Consider the following 25403-nt stretch of genomic DNA (forward strand, 5'->3'; position numbering starts at 1 on the left):
CAAAAGAAATACCAAATAATCGCCCATACAAATTACAGGTGTTTGTAAACTTGACTAAAAGGGTCCCAAAACAATAATTACAAACGGAAAAAAATGAAGTCATAACAGGTAACAGAATCTAAAGTTAAAGGTTTGTCCTTAAACATTTATCAGTAACAGTCCCATCTTAAACATTTTAATTTTTAAAAAAATAAGACTATCTATTCCATATTACTAGTAAACATCTTCTGAGACAGATGAAAACCTATAAACTATAACTCATTTAAGATACTATATCACAGAATAAAATGGTTATGTTTTTCAAAGCTTCACAAAATGAACTACACATTTTCATGAAAAGATAAATGTGTAATGATTTTCTTACAAAATGCAAGTTTAATAACATTAATGACTCCCCTCTCTGTGGCACCCAGGTTGATCTCACTGAGATTAGATATAAGGCTGATGCATTTATTGCTGTACAGTTGTGGACAATTATTTTCTTAACAAAGCATTCAAAATCCTTAAATAATTTTAAGTAATTTTGACTGAAGAGAGATAAATTTTACCTCCAGAATATCTTAGAGATAAGGAGGCCCTACATACCTTTACCATGGGAAATAGGGCCTTTTTGTGTGGCACATAATATTACATGGTCTCAAATGGACGCTAAAAAAAGATAACAATACAGAATCTAAACAATGTTCATACAATATAAAAACCTGAAATGTACCAACATTTCACTAAAAAAGACTACAATTGTATTCCTTTTAAAAATCTATAATTATCTTAATTTATTGTTATAAATAGACCTGCTATCCTTTGTATAAAATTATACATATTTCTGGTGTTTGAAGAATTTGCTTTGAAAACTTCATACATATATCTTTAAAATGCTCAGCAATTCATCACTGATCAGTCTTTCTTTATATAAAATGTACCCTCAATACTGGTATAGCTTTACAAAAATATCCAATTTCGTGCTTTTTTTTTCACTTAATAAACGTTACATGGATTTGCAATTAAAACAAAACGAAGATTCTGCAAATCTGTGAGATTGTCAAATGAACCCTAAGTAAAATACCAACCCTGAATAAAATATTATCGCACCCTTTATTTTAATAATAATATGTATATATGTTTAATTCTTGAAGTTACCAAACAAATCAGAGATCCTAGTATATTCTTTTGCAATAACATTTGATAACAAGTTTATTCTCAGAGATATCACAGATGACATGATGACATGAGACGATTTTCATGCATGACTCTCCCAAGGAATTTGGTAAATGCCAGCAGGAGTAGCCACCTTCACCTCATCAATGGCGGGCAGTTGTTTCAGGACGGTCTTGTTCTCCAGGGGAGGTCCAGGCCTGGAGTTTGGAAACTTCTCCTCCATACTCAGGTAAGTCATCCCTTGCTTGTCATAGCTGATGTTGCTGGAATGATAACATGCTGCATGTTTCAAAGACATCCCAACCTTATATCATTATTATAATATTTATTCAATATTTTATTTTGTGTATTAAGTTTCACTTTTTCAGGGGTTAAAGTTCAGATACGGATGGAATCAAGAAATATTTTCAGAAAAACGAGAGAATTACATGTCTTCACAACTTAATCAATTATGCACCACATAATTTAAAATGAAAACACAGATTCACTAGTTTGCAGAATGCAACTACTACTGAGTGAAATTAGTATCTTGACTGTCTTAAATCTTTAACTTTCATATTTAACTCAATTTGGTACTCAATCAACAACAAAGCAAAGCAGAGTGTTAATTAGTAGAATCTGAAAAAGAACAAGTGAATTTATTTTGTAGATCACACACAAGTCAGTGCTGTCTTCAACACAACTGGTGTTTGTCAATGACGACAAAAAAGAGTTTCTCAGTAAAAAAAAAAAATGGTACATCACACCAAATGCCACCTTGATAGTGTACAGTGCAAACTTGCTTGGTGTTGTCTCAACATTGTGGTGTCTAAAGGTACCTAGCTTAATAAAACAAAGAACCAATTATGTCAGAAAGTGCCACTGATGAAAATCTCAACACTGCGAAAAGAAAAAAGCGATGCAACTTTCCCTTCCTTGCCTCTGCATTGTTCTGTGTTAGTATGAAGCATGCAATGATAGGCAACTTAACAAAAACTGACTAACCTGATAGGCTTTAGTTTCTTATATATTTTGCGTCTGTAAACAATAACAGAATTTGCTCAGAATATTTCACTATTATCAATTAACCTGTTTATTGTTAAAACCTATGAATATAAAGGGAAAACCTGCACAAAAAATGTATTTCGAAAAATATCTTGCAGTACATGAAAATGAATGACATTCGAAACAGTAACTAATTCAAAATAAAAGCACTTAAAGCAAATCAAAATAAGATATTGACTTCATGAAAATTGATAATAATAAAAATATATTCAGCTGCAAGCTGAAAATGATAGTGTTTTCATATTTGTATCAGCCAATTTCATCAGTTGATTTCAGATTTAGAGCTTTATATGCTTTTATACAGTGATAATCCATAAAGCTGTAGGATTTGATATGCATAAGGAAGGTGAATTTGTAAAAATTTTAATTGAATTATTACTTTTATAGCTGTCAAAACTCATCAAAATACAAATAGGATGGTGATATATCAGATTCCATGCAAAATTTGAAACTAAATAATAAGAAAACATGAAATCATATTGGCATGCATTGCACTCTTATCAAAAATGTTAATTTACAGGAGGCCATCAAAAAAGAGAACAAAGAAAAAATAATACCTAATTTAAGACGCCTCTCATGTTGACAGGGTGGGCAAAGGAATCTGAAGCCAAATAAAATGCAAAAAGCTCAGCAATAAGTACATGTTGTTGTGAACCGTCTAAAATGACTTTAACTTTAATTTACAACTGTACTGAATTTCAGTGTATCAATTTCCATTAACGAATTAACTAATCTATGGGCTCCGACATGACTCCAGATTCGACTCAGTCTTTCACTTTACGTGCACAGAGAAGCATAACAGAACAACCTCACATCTTCAGTCTCAGATCAAAAAGTGTCTTTATTATGGACAAGTTTCAAGTTATATACAGATTATCTACAGGGAATCTAAGTGTACATGTGGCTGCTTCTTATTTACATACGTGTACATGTGGCTGCTACTTATTTACATACCAATTGTTGTGCAATATTAACAGGTGATATGCATCTGTCTCAAGCATAGGCCTACCTATGGGCCTTTACAGAAAATAATATTTAAATGTATACAGGACAGACGCAAATTAGATAGTAACATGTTGATTAACTATGACTACACAATGTGGAATTTATGCAGGATTCCACAATGTGCAACCTACCGTTACCACTGACACTGGTCCATTATTTAAATAAACTGGGAAAGTGTTTGTGTTATGTATGTAGTTTAAAATACGCACATTTTTGTGCAAAGTCATAATTCAACAAAAGCATATGTACAACAAGTATCCATATTTTTAATGTCTCTGTTCGTATTATCAATCTTCAGTATGTCTACCCAGTCAGCCTATGAGGTTTTTTTTCTTCTCCGCTGTGTCTAGGATAAGGGCATAATATAAGCCATGGACACTCTCTGGCAATAAGCAGGTCTATCTGGCTTGCTGTGCCCCTGGGTTCAATGTCTCCACACAAAATAAGTCTGTTATTAGTAGGCCAGGAAGGGGGACAGAACATTATATGAGTAGAGGTAACTCAGGGTGAGCTGCTGTTGACTTCAGACTATCTTCTCATACATCTTGTCTCATTTGGCATGGACCTCCTCTACCCCTCCCAGACACTAAACTGTGCTGAACCTAGTTTCATAAATATAATTCAAATATGTGGAGGGGGTAAATATTTTCTATCCCACATGGCCTGGCTGCTCCAGCTTCAGTGTCATGTTCTAAATGGTCACTGAGAAGTACTGCTCTGTACACTGGATTAGAATATATAAGACCTGTGGACATGTTATCAGCACCCTCTCTCTCTCTCTCTCTCTCTCTCTCTCTCTCTGAACTTCCTTCCTTTCTACATCGACACGCATACCTGTCAGACTTGTTGTGAAGATGCTGTCTTCCTGGTTCATACTCATATTCCACCTGTTCCATGGGGTACGCACCCACATCAACACGGGGGGCGAGTGTGCCCTGTTCCAGCCGTGGAGTCAAGTCTGTGTCACCTACAGAGAATACAACATGGTTGTGTTGATATTTTCTAATACAAATCATTTAACAGTACACAGGTATTTATTGTTACAGAGTATCTGGTGGTGCTGCTTTGCAGTGTAACACTTTTGATAGACCTAACCTAGTATGGTTGATATGTATACAAGAGTGACCAACATTATAGTTCTTTATGTGCTTCATCTACATGTTCACCAATGTCATAAACAAAATATATAAAACACAGACAACAGCAGGTATCATCAGTGGAAATAAGTACAATAAGTGTAAACACATGGAGATGACAACTCTGTTTTCAATATAGCAGGAATAGACATTATCTTCCCAATCCTACATATTATTACAATATTATATATTATATACACAATAGGCTTAGTCAGTAAAACAGAAGTCAGCATGGTCTTGTAAGTTTTCTCAACACTCTGTTTCACTATAACTTAGTCATAATTAACCAACTGCTTAGCAGTCTGTTGGGCAGAATTCTCATCAATTCCTGATCTGATTCAGACTATATCTGTTCAAGTTTGTCAGAATTTGACATACTGTAGGGGTCCATGTTCCACCCTACCCAGGTTCTTCTAATATTTTACTTGTCACTGATGCTTGGGAGAGGGAATATATCCACAGACTCACATCTTCAGTTCCAAGTCTAAAGTCCTTTATTAAGTCCAAGCATTCAGCCTTTATACACATTATCTCCAGAGAATCTATCTGCATGCCACAGTGGCAGCAACTCATTTAAATACTAATTGCAATGCAATAGATAACAATTGAGGGCTTCTACTTTTAAGTTATATCAGTTCTACTTATCAGGTATACCTATACAGAGGATGATAAATATTCATTCAAGACTGAAGTAAGGCGAATGATAATATGCTGACTGATTACAAGTGTAAACATAATATGTAAATGAGTGATTTCATCACATGCATTTAGTGGACCTTAACATATTCCTTCTTTTCCCACAAAAAAAATTATGGTTACATAATTTTTTGAAATAAAGATTCCACAGAATGCTCAAAGATAAAATTTAAACAGCTAAACACTTATGCAAAATATCTATGTCATGATTCAATTACAAAAAAATCCATATATTATTCTGTCAAATATCATTTCTTTAACTAACAATTGTAATTAATTCAGTTCATTGTCTATTCCATTGCTTTACAAAGACGTCATTATTCTAATGAAATTAAATTTGAATTTTTATGCTTCCAAAATATTTTGAAAAAGAAAAATGTCCAGTTATCATACAGATGGTTTAAATAACATCTTTTCTAATGGACTGTACATTTAAAATCTCATCAGTTAAACAATTCAGTATCAGGTATATCACGAAATTAAATTCTTTCTTCCATAATACCTGTTGGAAATTTACCATTTTTAAATAAAAAAAAAATACCATCACATATTCTTTATAATTCAATTAAACCGTATCTGTAAACACAATTTATCTTGTTATTTTCAAATATTTAAGTTATGAATCATTTGGTGCAATTTTACAGTGAACATCGAAACAAGACTATCAAATACTGAACTGAGTGGTGAATAGCTTATATCAACATATCTACTTTTTCTGAACCTACTGCTCTGACAGATTTACCATCCTTTAACTGAATAAAAAAAAAACATATCTTAATTTGCAGTGTGGAAGAAGTGTCCATTTCAGTTTCTTTGCCATAAACTTTCTCTGCACCTTTTTGTTGTCTCTGTGAAAATCCCATTTTACACCTGTCCATTCTTTTGCATTCTCATAAACATTTTCTGTGTCTGAACCTTGTTTGTCTTCATTCTCTACAACTTTAAGTACCTCCTCACTTGCACTTTGTTTTTCATTCTCTTCAACTTCTTCCTCACCTGCACTTTGTTCCATCTCTACTTCAGAAGGTTTGTCTCCGTCTGTATTTTTGAAATTAGAAAAATCCATTTCCATCCGTTCATCATTAAGTCCTTCATCAGCATTCTTTACATAATCCGTTACAGCATTTTCATCTACACCATGTTTCTCCACATACTTTGGGTCATCACCATCATCAAGTCCTTTATCCGTATTCTTTACATCATCTGTTAAAGCCTTTTCAACTACATCAGGTTTCTCATAATACTTCAGTTCACCCATTTTACTCTCACTTCCGATTAATCCGTTGTCATCATCATCATCAGTTTTCAATCCTAGCTCTTGTTCTTTCTCGACATACCCTTCACATTTCTCCCCTTTCTTGAAATCAGTTCTCTTTTCTACCTCTGGATCATTTACAATCATAATGTCCTTGCTGAGTTCATTCCCATCATTTTCCTCACCTATATCATGTTCCTTCACAAATTCCATCATACATTCATCTTCTTTAGCCGTAGTCAGTGTCTCATCATGAGTTCCCTTCTCCATTTCTAATAATTCATCTACTTTGCCTTGGTTTCTTTCTTTAACTTCTTGTTTCATTTCAGATTCTGCAGTAATGTCATTATTCTGTTGCTGCAAACTGCCATACTGTCTCTGTAACAAGTCGGCTAGCTTGGACAGGCATTCTACCAGTCTGCCGTTAATATTATAGTCCTTTTCAGAATCCCAGTCATCATCTTCGTACGCATACTCATCTTCAAAGTTGGATCCATAGTTATATCCCTCCCCCGCAGTGACCCTGGTCGAGCTCGCCATTACGTAGGGGTCCATGTTCCACCCTACCCAGGTTCTTCTAATATTTTACTTGTCACTGATGCTTGGGAGAGGGAATATATCCACAGACTCACATCTTCAGTTCCAAGTCTAAAGTCCTTTATTAAGTCCAAGCATTCAGCCTTTATACACATTATCTCCAGAGAATCTATCTGCATGCCACAGTGGCAGCAACTCATTTAAATACTAATTGCAATGCAATAGATAACAATTGAGGGCTTCTACTTTTAAGTTATATCAGTTCTACTTATCAGGTATACCTATACAGAGGATGATAAATATTCATTCAAGACTGAAGTAAGGCGAATGATAATATGCTGACTGATTACAAGTGTAAACATAATATGTAAATGAGTGATTTCATCACATGCATTTAGTGGACCTTAACAATACATAGGGCACTGCAAGGGGGGTTTGAAAATTGTTTAACTGGTTGTAACCAAGGAGTTTGAACACCACAATATCAATCAAATCTGACAGTAGGAGGGCACTGAACACTGTATAAAACAAGGGAAACTTAGTCTAGTAAACTTTATAATAACTACTGCTAGATCAGATACTAATGATAATAACCAGGAAAACCTGGTTATGTTTGGTAAACCAAATACCGTAATACAGTAACTGTACTTTAAGCCTGTCTAATATCATTATATAGTTTTTCATTGTAAAAACAAATAACATGATTCAAAATCATAAGTGGCTATGGTCCTTCCATGCTAAATTTAATAAAGAAGTCATTGTTATAGTAAGCAAATAATACTGACCAAAGGCTATATTTTAGTAATAAAGAATAAAAAAAGATGGTGAAGTTAAATGAAAAAATGTAAAAATTAGTTTTAATTGGACTTAAAAATTGGAATGGAAAAGGTAGAAGATATAGTTACTGTTAGAAGAAGTGGCAGAAATGTTAGAATCAGGAGAGACAGTGCTCTCTGAACTGCACTCCTCAACACTCATCTCACCAACACCTGTAATATAAACCAAGGTATAGAGAATTATCTCAAAATGTCCTAATTGAAGACGGTATTGGGTAAAAATCACTCAATAAAAGCAGTAGAAGAAAAGCACTCAGTTGGAAGACACTATAAGCGTGAGTGGGTACTTGGGTTTGAAAATTAAACATATTTTAGACAAATTTGACGTTTTGTATTTATCAAACTACTTTAAACCAAATAAAATATGACAACAATCAAATGACAGACATACAATAAGCTACTACTTACTGTTTTCTACATGGATAACATAATGTTTTATTGATTACATGTTAAATCACTGAATTCTAGCTTATAATATCCATATCCACTCTCATAAGGAGGACAAATGTTTTTCTGAACTGCCATTGATTTTCTGGTCTACAACTCACCATTATGTAGCAAGTCACCCTATTCTTTTAAGCTTTCATTTATGGTCAAACATGGTCTAATATAATGATGTTGATTTACAAAGAACACTCATCTTCAGACACAAACATCTCATGTTTTGTATCACAATTATCCCATCTTTGCTTTCATTAAAAGGGAACTTTTACAAAAAATACTAGTATAACATTTTCATGAAAACTCTTTTTTTTTCAAAATAAAAAAAAGTATGATCAAAGCCTACAGCCTACACGATTTAAATGATTTATTCTATCTATTCTATAAAAGGATGTAAATATCTTGTACATGTAGCATCTAGCTTCTATCTTTGTCCTATAAGGGGAGTATTACAGCCTGACTAACCTAGCTACTAGGTCAAAGTATGCAATGTCTCTAAAGCAGAAAATATACATCTGACCCAATATTTGACAAATTTTATTAAAGCAGTATAATGTTGTAACTCAAAACTCATCTTTGAGAAGAATTACACTTTAATTAAAATTATATATTATTAAAGATATTGCTGTTCCTCTGCTTTCTGCACTGGACGGTGCTTTATAGTGAAATCATACATGTGCTAGTTATAATCCAAAAGTTCAAAGCCTACACTGCATAATAATACTAAATAAATGAAAATAATCCATATTGATAACGATAAATCCATCAAATCATCTGAAAAATAAAATCTGATTTCAATGTTGGAAGTGCAGTCGTTACTTAGTCCACTGTGGTGATATTACTGTAGCCATCATGGTTCCTACCTGTATAACCTTGGTCTTCATGCCCTCCATGTTTGTGATGATGACCCTTCTTCTTCCTCTTCTTCCTCTCTGAGCTAGGTACCAGGGCCGTCCCATCATCAGCATCATTCAGTGTCGCCCTGGAGCTGGCCTTGGAGGCTGACTGATCAGCAACTCCAAGTCTGAAAACAGGGTAGAGATATTTAGGTTTGTCAGGGAATTGAAATTATTGTAATAAAAGTTATTAATAGTAATACAGGTGTTACTACCATGATGCCTTTTCCCCCATGTCTCTCACTTAGTAAAAATATGTCCAAAGTTACTGTTCCTATTGGCAAATTTTGTATGTGGTGTTGTGGATAATTTCAATATTTTGAGGATTTTATCATCGATACTGTTTCACAGAAACACACTTTTATCATTCAATTTGGTTGTGATTTTCCCTAAATCTAAATATTGATTGACTTCCTTCTATCTTGATAATCACCAAAATTGCTTTTAACTCTTCTTTTAAAATCAACTGAATACAGTTTAAGTTGAGCAGTTTCCAGATCCACTCACTTATCCAGAGGTTTCAGCTTGTGTTTCTTCTTCTTGTGCCTGTGTTTTATTGAGGATGCACTACCCTGTGGTGTGGGTTCCTCTGCTTTTAAATAGTCTGGGTTATTTTGTAAAGCATCAACAGAGCCAGTTCTGAAACAATATCAATGCTGGGTAATAATATATTGCATTACAGTATTTTAAATTGTGTTATATGAGACACTATGTAGTACTGCAACTGGACATCATTTTCAATCATTTTACAAATAATCAGAATGTCTCTGAATTATAGTTAGATTCCAAATTATATGATGGAATTATTAGTTAGATTCCAAATTCTGCTTTGCTTGATGTATTTTTTCAATTTTTAAATTTTTTAACACAGTGATTCAAATATCAACCATAGTATTTTTTTTAATTCTGAGCCTAAACAACTCAATGACAAGCTTATTGAGTATAAACATGTCACACTGTATTCCCCCACCTTGCTACATAGGTGGCTGCTTGTGCTATGATGTCCATCTTCATCTGTGCTTTATTCAAGAACTGCCCACTCTCCAGCTTCTTGGCAACCTGGTACTTTTCCTGCATACAGAGATACAATGACATGACACAACTAAGGAAACTCTCTTTATTTACCAATTTATAAAGAATATAAACCAAATGTTTTGCTGAAAATTACTAACAGTACACAAAGACAAGCTAAGAATAACATTGCATGCTGATATTTTTTCTTAACACTGCATTTTATAACATCAAAAATATGGAATCCAAATTTGAATCAAATTATGGAGTAAAGAGTTAAACAATATCTTAGAAATTCAAAACAAAAATTAAGTGTTTAATATAAAAGTGATAAAAATTAGAAAAAAAGCAACAAGACACTAGTGGTTAGTAGCAAAAACCCTAAAATCCTGACAAACTCGAATTGCAGTACAGTGTTTCTCACCCTTCCAATAGCATTCCGCACATTAAGTGGTGTATCTGGGATAAGCCACATTAGCAGGCCCTTCACAGCAAACACAGTGTGCTAAAATCAAAGTGAGGAGAAGAAAAAAAGCAGTGATTTGTGTTGCAAGCACCAAGCAAACAGTGACTTAGACAGAGTGCAATGTTAGTGTTGACAGGGGCGGATTTAGACTGTCTTCTGGGTCTTCTGGAAGACGGTCAGATTTTCAAGTTTACATTGACAGGTATCTTATTTTTTCTGACGGAAGACGGTCAAAAATGGAGGATGGATCAACAAATATAAAATGGAGGACTGTCAGAAAATATCTCTGGATCCGCCCATGTGTTGCTGTCTGACATAAAACAGATTCTCCAGTGTTTGGGTGTAAAATGCAGCAAATGTGGCATCATGGTCTTCAGGTTGGACAGTTAACAAGGATAATGAATGTTTTAGTTTTAATTGTTAAATTTCAATTGCTTCAGAAATAAACAGTAATAAGTAGGGTAAGCAGAAGAATATTTAGAATGTTCTTAATTGATGAGAAAATCTGTATTGAGATTTTTGTGTCCTGGATACTGAATAAAATAAAAAGGAAACAACATGTTGAACAGTAGCAATATATTTGCAGATGCTTTTCCTTTTTTTTTAATCATGAAATATCAAACGGTGAAAATATGGTGATAAAAGGGCTTTTTTTCACATTCTTATATAGTTATTATAAAAACATGCTTGGTTTCCAAACTGAAACACATTTCTTACCCTATGTTTAAGAAAAATATATGGCTTGGATATGCGTGGCAAGAGATACACTGTAAATACCACATGCTGCCATGATAAAATGAAACAATGAACAGATTTTAAACATTTAGTTCAATATTAAAATTCAGCAGATGTTGGAGATATTCACTGTTGGGGTGATTATACCGCATCACTGAAATTGCCACTTTTGATGCTCATCTTCCCACATTTTCACAAAATTCACCAAAAAATACACATGTAATTTAGTTAATACACAGGCTATCTGGTTAGAATACATCACAGATTGTTGCAAGCAGTTAGTATTGCTGGAATCTTAAAACCATCTCAGTTTGCATTAGTGGTTAATGAGCAATTTGCTTTGCTTGTGTGCTGTTTTTTTTTCTTTCAAAAATTACCCTGTTTTGTTGAATCTCTATCTTGTATGGGACATCAGGGATGATATAGGTCAGCAGAAATTTCAGGGCAAACACAGTGTGCTTCAGGATACAACAAAATCATATATATATATTCTTTACCCTGCCTAATCATTATATAATATCTAAATTCACTTCATTTGATACTGTTCTGTATAACAATGTAGGTAAAATTACATTAAGTTCCATGCCATAGCAATACATGATTTTAAATTCTGGTAAGTAATGAATGTTTCATGCAATGCTCATTTTTTCATTTTTTCAATCTTACACTTTAGATACAGTTACTGTATGAACAGATGCAAACCATGCAGTGCATTTTATAACCTATGATATCTGCATTTGCAAGGTAACTTACAAAGTTAAGATAACTTAGAATCTCATGTATATATGTATAGCAAGCAAATGTTATGTTTAAACAAATTACAAAGTGGGATATAAGGGATTCTGGTAACTTTTGGATTTCTTACCTAAATTTCTAAAAAAATATAAAAATGCCACTTAGCGTTCTTTAAAACAATTTCTTCCTCTTTTAACAAACAGAACTAAAAATGTAACTATCACATCAACAATTTTATTAAAAAGACTAAATTAAAGGACATTGGTAAAGGTGTTAAGCAGGGAATAATGATTTATTTCAGTCTGGTTGTATTTATATATATTGCAAACATCTAATGGCACAGCCTTAAGTCATTTTATATTTTTTGCTTCAATTCAAACAAAGAAACTATTTGTCTCTCACCTCAAATATGATGACAAGCCAAAGCTTTTCCACTGCACCAAACTGTTTTCCCCACTGTGCAGTAAAAGCTATGAGGAAGGCGTTGCTTACCACCCCACATACATTGACAAACTGCAAGATGGAGTACCACATGCCTGGCAGATAAAAAAAGAAATGATCATTTACAATCATCTTGATTGTAAGAACAAAGTGGTCAGTATTGCTGTGGGTGTGTAAGCCATGCACATCCACTGCACCTTATTAACATAACTGAACACTTCTTACGGTCATACCCTTCAGTGTGTGCCATTCAGTAAGACTCACAATGATAGTAGCAGAATTTATTGGAAAGAAGCATATGATGGTGGGTGAAATATTTATGTATATAATTTATTAAATGTGTTTGTTTAACATGTTCTAATGATGTAAATGCTAGTTTGGTCATGTAATGACTTTCATTGGTCAAGGATTGTAAGAGTAGAATTCTTTGAATGAACTTGTGGCAATGCATTTCAGTTCAATTTGAAAGGTAATATAGTTCATAACTTTGAATAATGCCTATTGTTAGCAGAAAAGGCATTTAAAGTATGAGTTAATTTGTGTGCTTAACAATGAGTTGTCATTGGTTTTTTGTTCACCTGTGTCTGGCATTTAGGAAAAATAAAAGATTATGCCCATTGAAATTTGGCTTCTTTATTCTGTGGCCATGTTGAACTACATTGATATTTAAATGAAATTAACTTGACATTTTGGTATATAAAAATATCATGAATTGTGGCAAAAATTCTTGGTGTAGGTCATCTAACATATTAGGAATTTACATCCTCAGTTTTTGTTTTCTTTTTTCTTTTAACCTTTGTAATACTTATATGACAAGGTAAAGCTACAACATGTCACAAAAAAAGTTACATCTCTGTGTTGTCCCCTAAGGCACACATGTATCATACACTCAACTGACTTCTCACCTATATCTTGTGCTACAAAAGCCACTGGTCGGCGGTACCACCACAGTAGTCTCTTGGCATCCACTGTCAGGTCAAACAGGTTGGTCAGCAGGGCTATCAAAGGTCCTAGCGGCAGTGAGGCCGAGAACAACTGCAAGGACGAAACGGAATTTACACAACCTTTTCTAGAATCATTAAAAATATGGCAAGGAACACGTGCATTCGAAGAATATTTCACATATTGGCACCACAGGCATGATGCAATTACATTATATATATTATATAGCATGTTATTTACAGTGTGTATATAAGTTTATGGTAAATTATCTTTTTATTTATTGTAAGGGAAAGCCAATCAAGTAATGTGTGTGAATATTAACAGATTGGACAGGTGAGTGAGCAGGTGTATGCATATGCATAGGCGTGTGTGGGTAAATATTTGTAGGTAAAACCAACTGACTGTCAACTACAAAACATTCAAAATAATAAAAGAACTAGAAAAGCACCCAGAGAGGGCAGACCTCCTCCAAGGCAGCAAATGCTGTTTCACCCCTAAATTTTCATTCTATAATGATTTATTTTGATTTTTGATTATTGATTGATTATTGATCTGGATCACCACCAAAAACTAAGCATCTCTTCTTTGGCCTACTTCTGACAGTTCCTGAAAATTTCATCAAAATCGATCCATAACTTTGGGAGTTATGTTGATGACAGACAGACAGACAGACAAACAAACAAACAGGGGTGAAAACAACCTCCTTGGCGGAAGTAAAAAACTAAAATGTAACAGCTGAAAAAAAAGTCATCACTGACCATAAGGTAGCCATACTGGATGACCTTCTCGGTGTATTCACTCAGTGTGAAGTCTTCCAGCTTTGGTTTCTGTCTCTCTCTTTCCACATAGTCATCTATTGCCACTTTGACATCTTTTTCTGGGCTGACTTTGTTTTCTTTTCTACTGCAACAGCCCTTGATTTTCTCCCTCCACAACTGCTTCAGGTAACTGAAATGAGGGTTGGATTGGTATAGTTACATATGAAAGTCTCTATTTGCATGTCTCTGTTTTATATTTATTTAATGTTCTTCTTGGAGTACTTTTTAAAATTACTGACATCTACCACAACATTTCCATCAAATAATATCTGAAAATCACACTTGAATAATCTTCAAATGATTTTCAGAAAGTTAATTTTTTTTACAGCTTGAAAAACCTACAATAACTTACACTGGAAATTTGCTCTACTTACGGTATGCAGACATCTTTCAATAACTTGGGGAAGGGTTTGATAATCATGAGCACCAACACTTGGAAGGATAACATGGACATACAGTTATTGCCAGTACCACAGGTGTCCACATACTTATCACCCAAACCAAACAACCCTTCATCTAACTGCAATATAACAAGTAAACACAATAAGATGAAATAGTGTCACAGTTGGCACATGCACTAGTTTTTATTCTATACTTTGATGTTACACTACTTTCAACCAAAAACCCACATTGCATTAAGAAGTTTAATTAAAGGAATAAGAAATTCATTCAATTAAATCATGAAAAAATACAATGCATTCTTCATACTAGTATGAGGCTTATGATTAAAATTTAATTGAAGTTTGGTCAACATCATGATACCTACTTGACAATAATCATTTTGTAATGATGTTTATTAGAACTATTCCCAACAGATTTTCTTGGTAATACAAATTTTACTTTCAGGGTGTCAGGATTAATTAAAATTCATTCCCATGAAGATTTAATGTGCACTGATTCGAGTAAGCTAGAACACACACTGATTCAAGTAAGCTAGCCATAAGCTTGATATTTTAATTAATGTTTCAGTATTTAAAATACTGGTAATCCAAGGGAGCAGGACTTACCCCTCTGAAGAAGGCAATGTAAAACAAAGAGGCGTAGGAGTTCGCAAACTGGAAAGCAAACAGCTTGATCACCAAGGCATCGTCATATGCTGTTTGTGTTCGGTGGTTTTCTTGAAAAAGCAGAAAGGATAATTTATAAAACTAAACAGCAAGGCTGGCGTAACATGAATCCAGTTTCTTAGATCTTACCTGCAATTTACATTTTAACTAGATAAATTTATACATTTTGGAAAGTGAAACCCAATAGTTAAAAAAACTGTCTTAAACTGCACTCAAGAAAGTCATCATTATATTTTAAATTATATACTTACCCCAATCTGTGAGAATATATGCTATTTTGTCATAAATCTGAAAAATAATTAAAAATACATTTTGACATTTTAACAGTTGCACTTTAGGTCAAATTTAAATGAATAAAATGTGTGTGCACATTTCTCAATACTGCGTGCAATTTAGAGTTAAATTATTGACATAACGTGTCATACCACCCACAAACAACAAAACTGACAAGCAATACACATTTGAAAATAAATAACAATTCAAGTCAGTGGATATTTTCTCCTCCAACCTCCTCCTTACCTTGCCCAGAATGAGTATGGATATGGCATTCATGAGTGAGGAAGCTATTGTGCCAAAGAGCAGACATGGTAGAGGGCCATATGGTGCAGTAGTCCACAGTTATCACCACCCTGTACAATATCACTCCAGCCACACTGATGAACACCAGGCACACCTGGACACAGACAATTAGTCTTATCAGTATTCTTTTTAAAACTGGATCTCAATGCACCATTATTATTTTAAAATTATGATTTAATAACGATAACAATGATTTAATGATGGAAATTTTTGCTAACAGAACAGGGAAGATTGGGAAATTATGTAATCTTTTTTCAGAAAATCATTTCAATAAATGTGTTTGATAAAGATACGTGTACTGGGTAAGTATGGAATTTAAATTCTGTGTTGCACAATCAAATTATTAACTATTATAATTTTGATTTTCACTGCCAAAATAAGAGGTTACCATAAGCACTAGGACCATGCAGGACGCGGCATACTTGGTACACTGGCGGTAGAAGGGGTAGTACCACGTCAGCTCATCTGTTATTGGATCCTGAAAAGTTATAAATCATAGAAACTTTTACAAACAAATTGAATATGTCCTCATATTAGGCTGGAAGAGCCTGAAGAAGGAGAGGGAGAAAATTCTCATTTTATGAAATGAAAATGAAAACAAGGGATACACAATATCTAACAAAACAAAAAAGCCAACCATCATAAACAGTTAAACATAGGGCAAAACCAAATGTAGCTAAAGCATGAGGTAATCGACTATGTAATTCCACTCACCATCTTACTGTGAGTCCCTTTAAACCCTGGTCTATCTGGCTCAGCCACTTCAAAGTTGTTCACGTCCCACTCATAGGCCAGCGTAGCATTTGTCCGCTTCCAGTATTCAAGGAAAATTGTGCCTGGAAAAAGTTGTTTTCAAGTAAATAACAGCTGCTGCACTAGCATTACAAAAAGTGTAAAGATAGAAAAGCAAGTAAAAATCTACCAATGAAAGTAATAATTGGTTCAACAACTTTTTTTCATTTTGGGAGGGGGGGCATGCATTTTTCTTTTGTGTTTACTATTAAACATTTCAATAACAAATAAAAAATTGAAAAAACAGTTAATGAAAAAAGCCATGTTGTATAGTTAAATCCCACCCTCTCCCTCTCACAACAATTTTGGTGTAGCTGAACTCCCTCAGAAATTGTAGGAACATTTTTGAGCTCCCTGTCCTGTGCCACAATCCTGTTAACAACTCACCCCAGAGACATATGGCTAGAGCAAAGAATGGAGTCACTTCATTATCACAGGCTTCCTTGATCACGTCCATCAGGTTTTCTGCTGTGTCCACAAGCCTTTTAAGATAAATTAATAATTGTATTACCAAACATATTCCCACATATTGCACATTCAATTAATAATATGTGATCGATTCTTTTCTTTTTTACAAATTCAGATCAAAAACAAGGGCAAAAAAAGCATGACAAGACACCTGGTAGGGTGTTTATTTCTTTAAATAATTTTTTTTTTCAAAAACAGATGTAGATTAATACAACATTTTCAGCAAAAAAAAAAAAAAGAATTTTAGCTTCAAACATAAATTTTAAAGTATTCCTGACACAGTTTCTTTGTAAAATGACATACTTTGTGTCAAGCTAAAGGTGTACCATTATTAGATACACAGTGCATCATATATTATGGCAAAATACAAACCTCTTAATAAGTTCCAGCTCTGTCTGGTTCTCAGTGGATGTGGTGTTGACATGAAATGGATTGCCAAGTCTTTGGACACTGATATGGAGAAATTCTTTGAATTAACTCAAGCAATTACTTTGCTGAATCAATTTTAATTGTAGAATATGTTTTCAATGTTGCAATGTATGGGGGGTAAATTTCCCCAGTTACTGGAATTGCTGTGTAGAGACCCCTCTTAAAACATCCAAGTCAGGAAGTCAGTGTTAACTTCTACCCCTACAGGGAAACACAAGGGTTTAAATAAAACAATTATAGCAGTTGATGTTTTGATAAATCTGAATGCACTCAAGCCTTGAGTTTTGAATGATGTTCCTTTTTTACTCACCTCAGATGCAACCCATAGAAAAATATGCTCAGGCCAAACAAAGTTGGCATCCATAGTGAGGTAATGAGCAAACCAGACCATGCAAAATACAGGGCAATCTTTTCCCCGAAGTAATTCCTTATCTTCCAGAGGGGCTGGTACTTGAAGACCCTAGTCCATGTGTGATTCAGAGTCCAGCGAGGGTCCATATCAAACCCCACTGGGTTGACAAACTCCTCCTCACAACATGAGCTACAAGGCTTACTCTTGTTTTTGTTGCTAGGATTTTCAGGATCATCAACTGATTCATCATGGATGATGAAGGCATCTGTGTAGATCTTTTTGTGAAGAAGATAAGGAAGAGCTGAAAAAATAAAAAGACAAGAATGATGCAGCTAGTAATTTTGTACATTGTGGGCTTAGGTCTCAGAGAAAAATATCGTAACAGTTAAATATTCCCTGATGAAGATGCTCTGACAGACATTGAAATATTGGAGCTACTGATTGAAGAAAAATATTACTTAATTCTTGGGCTTATTTCTGACTTCAACATAATTTTAATTTCTTTTTATTTATTTATTTATTTATTTATTTATTTATTTATTTATTTATTATTATTTATTTTTTATTATTATTTTTTTTTGCAACAAAATGCATGCAGGAAAACTGTTGGGTACCTTGCAACATCATAAAAAGAAACACTGAAAATATATTATGATGTCAAAAGTAAAATGCTACACATTCAAACTATATATTATCAGGCTTCAAAATATGATACCTGCATGTAAAAGTGTACTGTACCTTTTTTGGCCAGGATATCCGGTTTCTTATGATTCTGGTTCTTTAGGTTGGCTGAGGAATACAAACAGCATTGCATAAAAATGCTATACTATCATTATAGTAAGCAACTTCACATAATTGTTCAAGTTTAACACCTAAATTACACCATTCTCTTAATATATAAGTTTGTGTATAAACCTTGTATAAGATAATTAAAAATAACAGCTCATTATGGCCCTAATTACTAGTATACAATAATTATCTCAACAGTACATCAGCCGACTACACCCCACCATGTTTCAGAATGGATTCCTTTTCTGTCTTGTCCCTGACATCTGTGTTGATTAATATGTTGTGCGTCTGAAAATAATAGATCAGATAAGTTAGAACTTAGTCTTACATGCAGTAATGAACATGCATTTTAGCATCTTTGTAACAATTATATACAGATACAGATACATCTCTAAAGGGATCTGTTTAAAATTGACCCCTATGAATAGATTCCTATATATACATGTACCATGCATTTTAACATAGGTAGCAAATTTCTATTTCTATATAAAGAATTTCAAATTTTGTCAATCAAAAAAAAACCATTTTTTTCACAGCTGAACCTAGTTTTTAAACTAGATTATGGGGGCCAATCAGTGTAATCAAAAATATCATAAAAATACAATTATTCATTGCAGCCATGGATAAATAACTTAAAGTAAAGACCTACCAATAAACTTCGCAAAGAACTACGGAAAAACTTGTCCTTGTCCTCAAAATCTTTAAAGTGATTAGATTTTGAACACTGAAAGGGTGCACTGATGTAGTCCTCTGGAACAGAAGAAATCACCATCATTCATTATAATCTGTAGCACAATCCACACCTGCATCAATTATCAATGTCTACCTTATTTCCATGGAGGATCTATTGATATGACACACAAGAATAAGATCCACAAAAAAAAAAGACTGTGAAACAATACATAAATGAGGTTTGTGACATTATTGCTTGATGCATTTAAAATACCAAAAAAATTCAATCACTTAAGACACCAATATAAGAACCAGACATACTGCTGAAATTATGTACATGTAGCCAGTAGAACAGTCTGGACATTAACATTAACCAACTTCCAAGGTAAACAATTTTCTTATAACTAAGCCAACTGAGCTAAATATTTAGCATTCCATAGAGACAGGATTGCTGTATATTAATTAAAAGAATGCAGAGTTGCTTCAATTGTTTCTTTCAGGTTGCAAGAGTAAATTTTGAAGAGCAACAGAAAAATGTGTCTTTTTATTATAATTACCTTCATTATCTGTCTGCAGATAGACTCTTTGCAATTCTTGAACCCAGTCTTGTAGTTTTCTACCATACGACTTCTCCTCTTCCTCAATGTCTACTCTTTGTTCACTGACCTTCAGCTGAAATGATTCCAGCAGCACAATACAAGAGATATGTAAGAGAAAGTTATTTAAAGATGCCATTCACAGTTATTATGGTATCAACAGTTACACAGTTACTCACTTAGGTATCAATTTTGTATTTTTATACTTAGCCTGTGCTTTCACATTGATTTTTGGCACAAATCAAACATTCAACATTTTAAATTAATAATAGTTCAAATTTAACCTTTATCAATTTATCATGAAGTATTTTCTTTTATTTTCTATCTAAATAATACCAGAATATGATTGTCAGTATCACTGTTAATTTTCCAGCATAGAAAAAAAAGTCATTTGGAAACCGAAAGTCTGAAAATCTGACTTATACCAATCATTAATCTTTCACTTCACCTCAAATTTTGACATTTATATGAGTTGTAAGATTCTCCAGATAGTCTAATAGTAATTACCAATTAACATTTAAATTTAAATTTTCCTCTTTTTTACATAAGATGAGCTTGTTTAGTTCAGATAATTGGTAACTAAATGGTTACTAAACGGACAGATATCTTTGCCCTCTCTACAGTTCTTAAATGACATCTTTTAGAGACTCAAACTAAGCACCTTTCTCTAAATGAACTAACAGAACAGTCATGCTATCATTTTTTAAAATATGAATATCATTTACATTTCAGTGAGGTACTGGTAATGCTTTTCAAATAATTTGATTTAATGTATGGTAATTTAATGCTATAGATTCAAGTGGCCATGAATCAACACAGAGTGACCATGCAAATTTTGCCGTTGCTAATAACAAGTCACAGAAATCTTTAGAGTAAACCAAAATGTTTACCCAGGGAAAACACAAACACGTAGTCCAATATGAGTAATGTATTGCATTGGAAAGATCATGTCTAAAACATTAATGGTGGTACAAATCAATTCTACCAGTTCTAATTGTCAATATTAGTTTTATTTACATTCACATTCAAAGACACAAATCTCTTTATTTACACTATCATTTTTACTATTATATCAGGTAAATACTATATAATTTCTAAGCAATATTCTCTTGGTCATCCAGCACAGCAGATCTTAAGAGGAATTACGCAGATGTATCCCAGTTTCAATTTGACCAGCTTGATAATGCTAAAAGCTTAAATATTATCAAACCCAGGACATGTTACTACTTCAAATTATTTATTTTTCACTTTTAGCATAACTTACAAAACTAGTGACCTTGGTCTTCACATTCTTTTTTTTTTTTTTTTTTTTTTTTTTTGGGGGGGGAGGGGGGTGGAGGGGGAGATCAATTTCATTTTGTATTTGACTTAAATTGTAGTATTCTCTTGTTCAAAAGTCTTTACTAGTAGTCTGCACCAGGTATAGGCATACGCTAGAGTCAAGCATAGCAATGTTTACATCTATTCAAATCCTAAATATCTACTTGTTCCAACTAAAAATAATGTTAAACATATAACTGCTTCCTCCAAATATCTGTAATCTAGTTCAAAATTTTTTGCCTATACGTTAAGTACTCAGCTACTGCCTAATAGTAAAAGAAATGTCACAAGATATACTGGATCAACCCCAGCACTTTAACTTGGGCAAATAAGATTTTAATTTATCAAAATATTAGTGGCCTTGGCAGCTCCCTAATAATCTCTATGGTCCCATTCAGAATAGGGGATTAACTAGTCCAAGGGTCAAATATGGCCAACTCACTTGAATACTTCCCCACGGGATATCTAGTCAGTGTCTATTAGCGGATTAGATGGCAAGCTTTGAAGTCAATCACCATTTTTTATCCCTCATACTAGTTAGTCCCCATTTCTGAATGGAGCCTATCAAACCACCCCAGACAGCTAAACTTACCCCTTTTAAAGGCATCTCCAGGTGAACACTCTCAGCTTCCAGACACAGATCCTCAAAGCCAGTGTGAACCAAGACAAAGACTTCATGTTTATCATCTTTATCCACAACATGCAGTTCATTCAATGTCAATCCCTCAGCCATCAGAGCTCCCTGAAACTTTGTCCTCATTGCTTTTCTCTGTTCAAACTCCTCAATTTCTTCCTTATCTGCATCTGGCTTCAGCTGCTCCTCTGTATACACCAAAACATAGTCAATTCTTTTTTTATTGGCATTTTCACTTGATATCCCTGTTACTGAGCGTTCTCTTTTCCTCTTCTTATGTTTCAGAACTGTAGTTTTAGCTCTGAGGATGCTGTCCATGGGTTTCCCCTCAGTGATGGGAGGCAGGTTGGACCCACCATTCATAGTGTGCAAGCCTGCAGACATGCTAACTAGTGCAGCTGTGGAAGAGAAAACAGTGACATTTCAGCAATTCAGATCAGTCAAGGTGCTGGTACCAAAAACACAAAATCATTTGCTCTTTCCAGTGATTGTAAAGAAAGCTGCATAGATTTAATGAAGCATGCACAATTCTACATAGTTGGCTGGGGTAGCTCTAACACTCGCCAATTTAGCCAAATGCTAAAACTGACTTAAATCAGCTGAAGAAAGAGGTCTTGATTTGACATGTTTTAGCCAAATTATAACCATTTTGATATCAAATTGGCATAAATGTGGTGATTTGGCTAAGTGAAAAAAAAATTCTAGCACTACCCCAGGTCGGGGTAAGTGCTAAGCATGGTACATGACAATTTATCACAGATAACATTAATTTGTGCTTTAACCATACAACTTTAAAAGCATAGTGATATTTTATAATAGACAATTTAGCTTGATACTCGCAGTGATCTATTCATAAGAGCTGAAGTGGAGGGGGTGTTTTAATGTTTTTGATTGACTTTATAATTAATTACCATACCGGGTACCAATGATGAAAAGCAATGTAACAAAAATACCTTGAACTTAGCCAAGTAGAAAGGACCTTTGATCTAATGTTGGGTTTTAATATAATGTAAGTGTTTGCTCTACATCCCCAAATTGCATCAGAATCTACTCCCCCCCACCCCACCCACACCCACACCCACCCTTCCCCTCTGAAATCTTAGATCCGCATGCGATTTTGAACATACTAAGACGCTGTTATGAAATTACAGGTTCATTTCTTTTTCAATAGTCGTAATACGGTATACAATATGTTGGTGAAGGCAATATGGTGAAGGCAATATGCACACAATATGCACACTTAAAATCAAATTCCCAATTGGTTGGTCAGATACTCAGAAAACAATGTCACATATGCGTCCAGTAACGTTAAAATCCTTACCAGTAATATCCAAGCAAACAAAAATTTTCCATTCTCATAGGCTGTCCCTTGGTTTGACAGCCCTACAATTTGGCAATATTCATATGTAATATATTAAATTACCTTTGATACTTGAAACATGGACGGAATGTAAAATTACAGATAAGCTTCAACGCTGCAACGGACTAAATGTCACATATTGGTCGATAATCAGCCCCAGTTACATGTAGCAGGTGTCCACAGATGGCTGCTGTTTGGTCACGTGACAGTTGCTATGCCCTTTCCCCTTAAGGTAGCGTTATAAGTTCAAGATGAGCTCATCATTTTTTTCCATTCGGTCGTTCAGGTTACAGACCCCCCCCCCCTTTTTTTTTAATATAGAAACGATAGCAACAAATATCTGTTTTTATTGAAACGTAGGCATAAACAGTGATTTTTCAGCTATAAAAGTGGCATTACAATTTACGTGGCTACATATAGTTATAGGCTAGATAGTGACGCTTATGACCTTTAGGACATAGCACTGATCACTTGTGGTTATCAAGCAGGCCAGTAGCCAGCGATTTCGAAAGGGGGTTCTTTTCCTGAAAACGGGGACCTTTTTCATATAAAAAATTCATGTATCTAGATCAAATTTTACCCAGAGTAGACCTTTTCCTTTCGTACCCCTTCGTTCCTATTGTACATGTTCATCTACCCATGTAGATGCATGCGATACAATGAATAAAGATATAATTCGAAGACGTCCCTTTCTTTTTTCTTTCTTTCTTTATTTGTTTGTTTCTTTGTTTGTTGAGGAATTGACCGAAGAGACCGACTTTAATTATTATGGACCACTAACAGTTCCCCCACCCAGGCATATGAACATTGGGCCTATTTTATCCAGTAGTCTGCACACGTGGAGTTTCATTGGTCCGAAGGTTCGATAGTCCAAATTAATGCAAGAATAAAGTGTATAGTGTACTCAGTAATAAAGCGAAGTTCATAAGAGGCGCGTGCATATGATTTTTCGGACCAATGAGCCTTCGGATTATCAAGACGCCCTCGATCTTCTTAACTGCAAGGCATGGTCTTTTTTTACCATGTAAGTGTATTATTTTCAGCAATATTAAATGAAATTGTACTGGACCAGACAAGGATTATGCAAAATGCCAAGTCGAAAGCTTTCTCTGAATCTAATTCAAGAGCAATGTCAAAACTAGCCCCTTACAGACTGCCATTTCCAAACATTCCAATGTGCTTTTCTACACTTTCTTGTGCAAAGTATGATATTGACCCCTACATTACGTAATTAGCCTAAGCAACTGTTAGATATCTGTTCTGTAATAGACAAAAAGGGTGAGGCAGAGGCATGTATGAGATTTCTTTTACTCTTGTAAGATTAGATCCCCTGTCCGATTCAAAATCCCGGCCTTGTAACATGACGTTACGGTGTACATGTACTAACGTCTCACAAACATACATTGCCATGTGCTGATTGATATATTTCCATTTTTTTTTTTTTTTTTTTTTTTTTGTGATGAGGGCTTTAAAAATTAAATATAATATTTTTGTGTATAATTATTCATGTATACAAAAATGAATATATCGGAGAAGTAATAAGCCATGTTGGGGTCTGGCATCCCGTAAGAACGGTAAGGCTTTTTTCTATGAATTAAATCTAAACTATTTTGTTACATGCTACCGCACCTTATATACTGTACGTATTGATGTTGATAATATTTCAATTACCTGTTTTAAAAACCAATTTATCAATAATAAATGCATGTGTAATGTGTATCATATACAGGGTTACCCCTTAATATGGAATATTATTTTTTGGCGAGTAAATTTTCTACAAAATATTTAATTTCTCTCTAACTACTTTAAATCCAAAGCTGAGGTGTCACTCCATGTGTAGCCAGGTGTGTTACCTAATTACCACACAACTCTCGAAACAATTGATCCATGCAGTTGCATGTTCTGTGATCAGAAATGTGAGGGGTGGTCTTTTCGGCAATTTCTGCCCTTGCATAAAAACGCATGGGTTTGGTCAATCTATGAACTGTGTTTAGAGAAGCAACAAAGGGATCGCTTTGAAACTTGACAGGTACCATAGTGAAGATATGGTTAGACAGCTAAGTAACGCAGTTTACTATGGGGTTCTTGCTCTCAGAGAAAATGGCCAGAAACGGACAGCCATTGCAAGGTAATTCAACATTTATCAGGAACCGTTTGTAAAGTCCTCCAAAGAAATGCTGCAACAGGGGCACCTAC

General features: G+C 34.2%; 1 pseudogene across 1 annotated transcript; it reads right to left on the reverse strand.

The window, feature by feature from the left end:
• Positions 1 to 192: 192 nt before the first annotated feature.
• LOC106151760 (anoctamin-7-like) lies at positions 193 to 23421 on the reverse strand (annotated as a pseudogene). The gene is made up of 26 exons (XR_015333317.1): positions 23271 to 23421; positions 21806 to 22245; positions 19855 to 19969; positions 19275 to 19375; positions 18847 to 18913; positions 18575 to 18625; positions 17795 to 18137; positions 17428 to 17505; positions 16975 to 17069; positions 16510 to 16631; positions 16184 to 16273; positions 15736 to 15889; positions 15468 to 15504; positions 15157 to 15266; positions 14524 to 14669; positions 14090 to 14279; positions 13295 to 13424; positions 12351 to 12484; positions 11591 to 11671; positions 9972 to 10072; positions 9509 to 9640; positions 8969 to 9129; positions 7734 to 7817; positions 4039 to 4171; positions 2140 to 2172; positions 193 to 1418 (listed from the first exon to the last, which is right to left on the reverse strand). The product of XR_015333317.1 is annotated as an anoctamin-7-like (transcript).
• Between the last annotated feature and the right edge of the window lie 1982 nt (positions 23422 to 25403).

Source organism: Lingula anatina, chromosome 3 (assembly GCF_051362555.1).
Source record: "Lingula anatina isolate TDL-2025a chromosome 3, LinAna3.0, whole genome shotgun sequence".
Lineage (NCBI taxonomy): Eukaryota > Metazoa > Brachiopoda > Lingulata > Lingulida > Lingulidae > Lingula > Lingula anatina.